The 8,518-nt window shown below is 34.8% G+C and overlaps 1 pseudogene; it reads right to left on the reverse strand.

The window, feature by feature from the left end:
- Positions 1-1,765: 1,765 nt before the first annotated feature.
- On the reverse strand, positions 1,766-3,929 carry LOC117925381 (annotated as a pseudogene).
- Between the last annotated feature and the right edge of the window lie 4,589 nt (positions 3,930-8,518).

Below are 8,518 nucleotides of genomic sequence, written 5' to 3' on the forward strand. Positions count from 1 at the left end.
TAAAAAAATTAAATATTTTGATTTTTTCTATTTATCCAAAAAACAAATACCATTGAGTGTGTTTAACAGTGATTATAAAAAGTGTTTTTGAGTTTTATAATACTTAAATGATGAAAATTTTCAAGTATTATAAAATTAAGAAACACTTTCTATAATTATTACCAAACGGTACTCTTAGATTAAGAAACTTGAACAGTGATCTCAATATTAGGATGATAAAAGTTGGCTTAAAAAAATAATAAAAAAAACATGGGGATAATAATATTCAGAAATAATTTTTTATTCTTTAAAATGAGAAAATTTGGAAAATTCATTTGATAATAATAATAATAATAATAATAATAATAAATTTCTTCTTAAATGCAGAAAATATAACATTTTTTAAATTATTTTAAATTATTTTTTAAATATCATTTAAAAAAATAATTATACAAACTTGTAAAATACCTAAAAATAAAATTTTAGATATACAAATAATTTTAAAATATATTTAAAAATATTAAAAATAAATTAAAAATATTTTAAATTTTTAAACAGACTTTTACTCTATAAAATATAAAACAATTAAAAATAAATTTTAAAAACTGTTTTTAAAAATAATTATCAAACGTGATCTTAATTTTGAAATTGGAAAAAGAAAGAAGAAGAGGAATAGGAGAAAACTAATTTGGTAAAGTCAAAAAATATTATTGAAAAATTTAATATAATTATAAAAAACTAGGACCACATACAATTTGTGGCAGAGAAAGACTCCCCATTTAAGAATAAAAACGAAGGAGCTGCTATTAAAAACAAAAACACTAGCCACAAACCAAAATTTTCTTATGGATTTTAGTGTCAAACAAACATTGATTGAGAAAAAGGTGAAGGTGCATGGGCAATCCCCGACCCCAGAAAAGAAAAAGAAAAAAAAGCAAATCCCTTGGATTAAAATCAAGCAAGGAAAGCAGAGGAAAAGAAAGGGACGTAAGAGAAGACAGGGAAATGGGGGCCATCTACCATCATGTCAGTCGTAGGAGAAAGGTTTCAATGAATCATGACCAAGAGTTTTACACCTGCTTTTGGATCACTGACTTGCTCACGCTTCCTCACCTCCCTTCTCCTCCACACTCTCCCTACTACTTTTCTTCTTATTTCACTCATTAATATTTAATATTATTTTAAATAATTATGAGTCACCTTACACTGCAATAAAGGCTTTAATAGAATAGAAATTATTTAAAAATTTTATTTTGATTATTAAATAAAATAATTCTAATAAAAAAAATTATTAAAGCCGTGTATGGACTAATAATCCCTCTGAGGTTTGACACACATAAACTGATTTTGATTTCATTGCATGGATGGCAGTAGCGGGTTTTAGAATAAAATAAAATCTAATTAAAATCATGGCCCTTTCTTTCCCTGGTCACGGGATTTTACAAACCCCAAAATGATAGCCTTTGAAAAGAAATGGAGAAGAATAAAACATCCTATTCATTCACATGATCAAAATAAGGAGGCTGAGTCAAAAAGCATTTTTGTTTCTGTACTCGATAACTGAAAATAAAAAATAAATAAAATTTAGAAATACTGAAATAGAAAAGAGCTGATTATGATTAGCTTTTTGTACTTAGATTGAATGTGCACATTATTGTTTTTATGATTAGTATGGACTATGGGGAAGTAAAGTATTGACAAGGACCATTAAATGTTGACATAATGTGCATCATTCTTCTTTTTCTATATGGAATTACCATACATTCTTCTACCGCTCTCTGTTCCCTTTCATAAACATATATCAATTCCATTTCATGTTGAAAACTGGGAAAGCATAAAATTAGAAATGACAGGAATCGAGAGCAAAGCACTAATGCCTTTGAATTTTGAATAGCCTCACAGGTGAGCTTCAATTACCAAGCCAACACTAGAGCAGAGCAGGCACCATGGCCACCCCCTTTTTTATTCATCTATAACACACGCCCTTCACAAAACATTAAAACACTAAAGACAAAGTTGACCGAACTCACACACTCAACAAGACACTGACACCCACCCCTCACCTTCCCCCTCCTCCACTTCCACATCCTTCCAGCATTGCAGAACCGACTTGGGTGAGTTAACTGCGCACCCCTTCTCCTCCGCTTCATATGTCACGTACACCACGCACCCTTCTCCGCTTGAAAGCTCCTGCTTCACCACATTTTGACACGCGTATCCCTCCACCTCACCACACCCCTCCATGGCCCACCTTTCGTCGTCACCCGCCGGGCACGTGACCGCCACTGAGAACTGGGATGGGCCGAAGCACGCCAGCACCCTCTTCATCAGCGTCTTCATTCCCACCGACCCAGGGTCGAACCCCATGGCTTCATAGCTGGCATAGCTGAACCCCTCCTCCGGGGTGACGTGGACGGTCGACAATGCTCCGCCTTCCACACCGTTCATCGAGTACCCACACGGATCGAACTCGAAATCACATATCACGTGCGTGGGCATCACGTCACTTATTCCGGACAGTTTCGTCATTTCCTTTGACGAGTCCTCCTCTCCCGATTTCTTGAAAACACGGAGGCCTTGTCCCTATCTAGGCCAGTCATGCACATCTCCACAGTGATCACAGCCACCTCTTCTCTCACCAACGGAGATCTGCGCACCTCCTTCGACGCCGAGTAAATGTGCCAGTTGCGATTTGGAATGGCGGGATCGCCGATGACATATGCCTTGGGGGAGAGATCTCCAAAGAAGACATTGAGAGCCGCGACCTCTTCTGAGAAAGAGCGATGAGGGGCAGGTTGGGCATTTGGGAAAATAAAGCTGCCACGTGAGTACTTCACAGAGACAACGGTGAGCTGGAGTGACTCAGCGAGTTGAAGAATCGGTGGAATGGCCAAAAGCAACTTTGTCGTCCCACAAGTCTTGAGGATGATCTTATTAGGATAAACGAATAGACTGGACTCGGAGAGAACGTACGAGTCCAGCTCCGAATTGGATAAATGGTTCACAATAGTGCAACAAGCGGCGTCAAGGATTGAGTCCAGTTGGGAGCGAGTCAGGGCTCGGAGGCCGAGTCCCTGAGGATCAATAAAAATGGGTGCCTCTGAAAAAGTGATCTGGAGGCGTTTCTCGAATCCTTCGAATCCGATTGGGGATGGGGGAGGCGGGTCCCCATTGGTGGTTCCGTACAAGACGGCCATGGCTGACAGATTTGCTTTGAGATCAACGACGTATTCAAACAACAGCTATGCCAGAGACTTGTGTTTATTCTTGAAACTCCAAAAATTAAAAAAAGAAAGCAAGAAAATCCTACTCTACCGAAGAAGGCATTTGCAAAAAACGTATCAGGATGGCTTCCTCACGCACTGCGGAAAAACAAAGGAGGGAAAACAACATATCAGAATGAGAGACCGAAATGCTTTAAGATTGAACCAAATGAAACATGTGGACTAAATGATCTTACGTTGGAGTAAGCAGCAGATCGGAACTTCTCGATGCCACCGTTTGGACGAACGTCTTCAATGATGTAACCAAGGGGGACTTCGTATTGTAAGGAACTACTACTGCTAGACTTCTTCTTGCCACCTTTGGTCTCCATTACAACATCCACGCTTTCTGCATCAGAAAAACAGCCACATACAAATAAGCTAATCATCTCTTTCATCATTCTAAACACAAAAGATTCTTTCAAAAAAATAAAATCCCCCAACACCCGAAAACCATCGGTGAAAACACCACATGCACACAACAATAAACCCAAATAGAGCAATAAATCTTCAATGAATCCAACAATCCACAATCCCAAATCTGAAAAAACAACAGAAGATATCCATATCCCCAATACAAACCCCAGATTTTGTACTCACGTTTCTTCGTTTCAGAGAAATACAAACTAAAGAAAACAAACGCTAATGGCGAGGAAGATCCAAAGCAAAGAAACCCTAGCAAAGCCTTCTTGGAGAGAGAACAACCGGAGGAAGAAAAAAATTGGACGGTGTGAAGGAGATATGAGGATTTGTGTGAAAAAGAAAGGAACGGAAAGAGAGTATTTATAGGAGAAAACTAGGGCGTGGCAGGCGTGCTCTAGAAGTAGAAACACAAACGGTTTGTGCTCTTAGTGATTCATCACACGTATGAGATTCGACGTGGCGCTTCCACGCTCCCCCTCCTCGGCACGTATTTGTTGCGTTTCGCCCGGCGATTTTTGGGGATAATGCGAGAAACCCACTGCTGGAGATGGCGCGTCCGACGCAAATTGACATGGCATTTCGTGGATCGCACAAAGAGCTGTCGAAAGCAATTGGCATTTAAACATCTCCTCGGGCGCGTGAATTTATCTTTGGTAATGCTAAAGTGGCTAAAGGCTGTACGACATTACAGGAAGCAACGGTCATGCGGCGGCGATGAACTTGGTCATGGGAGTCGAATGAAAAGTTGCGATAACGCCTATAACTCAATTCAAGCTAATAAAATAATTATAAAGCAATTCGTTTAACCGCCTTGGCCTCACCACAAAATATTCTTTATAAACCGCAGGAAATATCATACATCATGAAAATAAACATATTTTATTATCATAATATATTATCCAAAGAGGCAAATATGAGATACATGGCACTCATATTCGTCTTATCCCACAATGTATAATCCTTTTTTTCTTTTTAATAAGTTTGTTTATAAGAAATAACTACCTCTACATGTTACTTATTTTACTTTCTATGCTATTAGTTACCATATCTAGATTATTTTTTAGTTCTAAGGTGATTTTTTTTTACTTAATTCTAAATAGAATTTTAATGCTTAATAGTATTAAATATTAAGTTGTTTGTTTTTATAGTATTTTATTTCTATTAAGTATTAAAAAGTAAAGAAAAATTAATATATTATTTTTTCTATTTAGAAAAACTACATATTTTAGCTTTTTCAATTTAGTAAAAAGTTTATAATAAATCATGAAAAAGATAGAAAGACAAACAACCTTTTAGCAAAAAGCCAAAAAAACAAACACCAAGTCTACTAATTATTTGCAAGAATGAGAGTAAAAAGTAATTAAGTGACATGATATCCACACCAAAGAATATAAGCATGTATTAATTATTGAGCATTTGAGGCAACAAAAGTTTAACAAATGTAAAACTCTTAGGACTAAATATCCTTTGCTTAGGTGGTGTTTATTTTTTTACTTAATTCTAAATAGAACCTTATTGCTTAATAGTGTTAAATATTAGGTTGTTTGTTTTTGTAGTATTTTATTTCTATTAAGTATTAAAAAGTAAAGAAAAACCAATATATTATTTTTTCTATTTAGAAAAAATGACATATTTTGGTTTTTTCTAATTAGTAAAAAGTTTATAATAAGTCATGAAAAAGTAGAAAAACAAACAACATAAATTCTGAAAACAAATTGCTTTCAGTAAAAACCAAAAAAACAAACACCACCTTAGTGTCATAGTATTATAAGTATCAAACCTACATTGGATAGGTCATGATTTCATTATTAGGTAGGGATACTCTCTTATTGATCTTCATGCCTTAAACTTGGAGAGTTTCTAAGACAAGATAAACATACTTTTTATTTCAACTCTTAATCTATGAAGGTCCTTACATTGGGTGTAAACCACTTTCATATTTTAAGTTAAGTGTTTAACCAATGATGAAAATATTAGTGATCTTGAATATGTCAGTCTTTTGGATTTTATAGATATATGAAGATATATCAGGAAATATCAATGGATATTTTGACAAAAAAATAAATAAAAATCAATGAAATGAAAATTGATTAAAACTCATAAATATTTTTGGGAAATCATGCTTAGGAAAAACTCTAAGAAATGATAGAAGAAATACTAATAAATATTTTGAAATTGTTTTTGTCAGCCCAAGGGTTCTCCTAATCGGGTTTTGATGATAACAAATCATGGTTAAATGACTAATTGATTTAATGGTTAAGAATCTCATGCATAAACTTGAAAATTCATCAAATGACCAAATGGATACAAGATCGAGACGTTTGGAAGACTTGTGATCATAGGAAACTAATGTAAGATGAATGCATGAGTGCACTTAGGATTTTCATACCGTTTCATACAACTTAGAAAACTCAGTTTATTCTTTAAAACTTCAATTTTCATTAAAACCCGAGTTTTAACAAATGTACCTTAGGCAAAATGTTTTAAAATTGGCATAATAATTCATCTAAAAACCTTGTCTAAGTGTTAAAAAAGAAAGGAATTGAAAAATATAGGTTTTCGGGGCCAAAAGGCTCAACCGGTCGAGGCTATGGCCAACCGGCTCAACTGGTTGCCCTCGTCTGGTCGAGGACCGGTTGAAGGATGTACAAAAACTTTCTCTCTCTCCCAGTGGCCTTCTCTTCCTGGTCGAGGTGATTCTCTTCTCGGTCGAGGTCCGATCGAGGCAACGGTAACCTGTCAAGCATTAAATGCTCCAATGACTAGTGAACCAGCCCCTAGCTCGATCGGTCGAGGTTACCTTTTGCTGTTTTTGGCTCCCGAGCTTAGAAACCTATAAATTGAGAGCTACACTTCATTTATTGACAGGAGAACACTTGCAATCAATTGTCTACCTACTTATTCTTAACCAAAAAGCTCTCATTTCTTTATTAGTGCATTAAATCATCACTTACATATCCTTTAGTGCACTCTTGTGTGTCATCGTAGCTTTGTCTTGTATTTGAGCTATCCTTAAGCTAGGTTGAGGGATTTCTTCTTGTAAAATTTGAGTGTTAAAGCCTTCAAGAGGTTTGAATCTTGAAGAGAATGTGTAAGAGCCCATTGGAGCCGGAATCCAAGTGTAAGAAGATTGGAAGTTTGGTTGAAGCTTCAAGTTAGTGGAACCCTCACTCGGTTAGGAGATTGAGGAGAGTGGACGTAGGCAAGAAAGTGTCGAACCACTATAAAACTCGAGTTTGAATTCTCTAACTCTATCTCTTTATTTTGTTTATATTGTGCTTGAACTTATTGTGATTGAAAAGAATTTAAAAAACCCAATTCACCCCCCACCCCTTTTGAGTGTTTTTCTTAATTAAGCATAGCCTTTATTTTATCAGTTTTGTTGAAAAAATAATATATGTATGATATAATTTGTCATATTTGACTATAATATCACGTGCATTGATAAGAAATATGAATTTTGTAATTGTATATTCATTATTATGTTATGTTAAATATTATTCAACAACAAGATGATGACATTTGATAATAATTTGTCCAACTTAAAAATATATTTAATATTAAAACTATGATTTATTTAATATATTCAATGATATATATTTGTTTTTTAATATTTATATTTTTACATTTTATTATCATATAAATGATATTAAAACAACCTCTCTATAATTTTTATATTTTTGCGAATCAATTAAATAAAATTTAAAAATAAAATAATTAAAATTAATTAATTTATTGAAATATTCTTTTAATATTTTGTTTTTATAATGAAATTAAATAAATACATTTGTGTTTTTTTATTATTATATGTGAATTTGGCCCAATGGTTGCTAAGGTTAAATGTGAATTTTTTTTGCCTTAGGTTTAATTCCCCATTTTGCAAAGTGCAAACCAATTTTTAGTGATTTTTAAGGTTTGACCAACAAGAGGAGTGGATTGATTAGGAAAATGGGAGCGGGGTTTGACTAAACAGGTGAGTAATGATGGGTCGTTTGACCAGCCGAACAAATGGGAAATTTCCACAATTTTTCCAAAAAATAGTCGATCTTTTCCCATCTATATATATATATATATAATAGCCAAATTTCCCAAAATAAAAATTAACAAAAAAAATGTAGATTTTTTCCCAAAAAAAAAATTGTAGATATTTCCCAAAAAAATCATTGATATTTCAAAATATTTTAGTGATTTTCCACGATATCATGCATGCAAAAGGAAACATCATTGAATTTATCGATTAACCTAATATATCATCAATATATTGACAATATTTGTTGATTTTTAGAACAAAAAAAGTGCAAAAATACAATCACTACCCATCAAAGAGACCAATTGCATCCGGATCTTTGTCTCATTAGGCAGGGTCGCTAACTATTGCATCCTCTTCGTCAGAGGGATAATTGGGGATATCTTGAGTAATGTCATTCTTCCTCATGCAGCATTGGTAGCCAAAGAAGGACATCTCGTCTACTTGCTTTTGGTAGTCTGTCTCCAGTTCCTTCTTTTTAGCAGTGAACCCGACCCGGAACTCCTCTAGCTTTTTCTTTTAAGCCTCGAAAACTATCTAAAGTTCCCTCAGCTCCTTCTTCAGTTGGTCCCTCTCCTGTTCAACATCCTCACACTTGGCATTTGCAGTCTCCTTTTCTTTTCCCATCCGACGAGCCTTGACTTTCACCACCTCACTCTCTTCCTTTTTTTTCATTCAGTAGCCTTTATCCGTCTGTGATGGCTTTCTGAGCTGCAGCCAGCTCGATCTCTACTCATTCAAGCTAGGTGCAGAGCTCTTCATCGTCGTTTAACCGCTAGGTAAGAAATGCCTTCATGCTCTCTACAACCTTCAATCGTTTAAAAAG

Source organism: Vitis riparia, chromosome 11 (genome assembly GCF_004353265.1).
Source record: "Vitis riparia cultivar Riparia Gloire de Montpellier isolate 1030 chromosome 11, EGFV_Vit.rip_1.0, whole genome shotgun sequence".
Taxonomy (NCBI): Eukaryota; Viridiplantae; Streptophyta; class Magnoliopsida; order Vitales; family Vitaceae; genus Vitis; species Vitis riparia.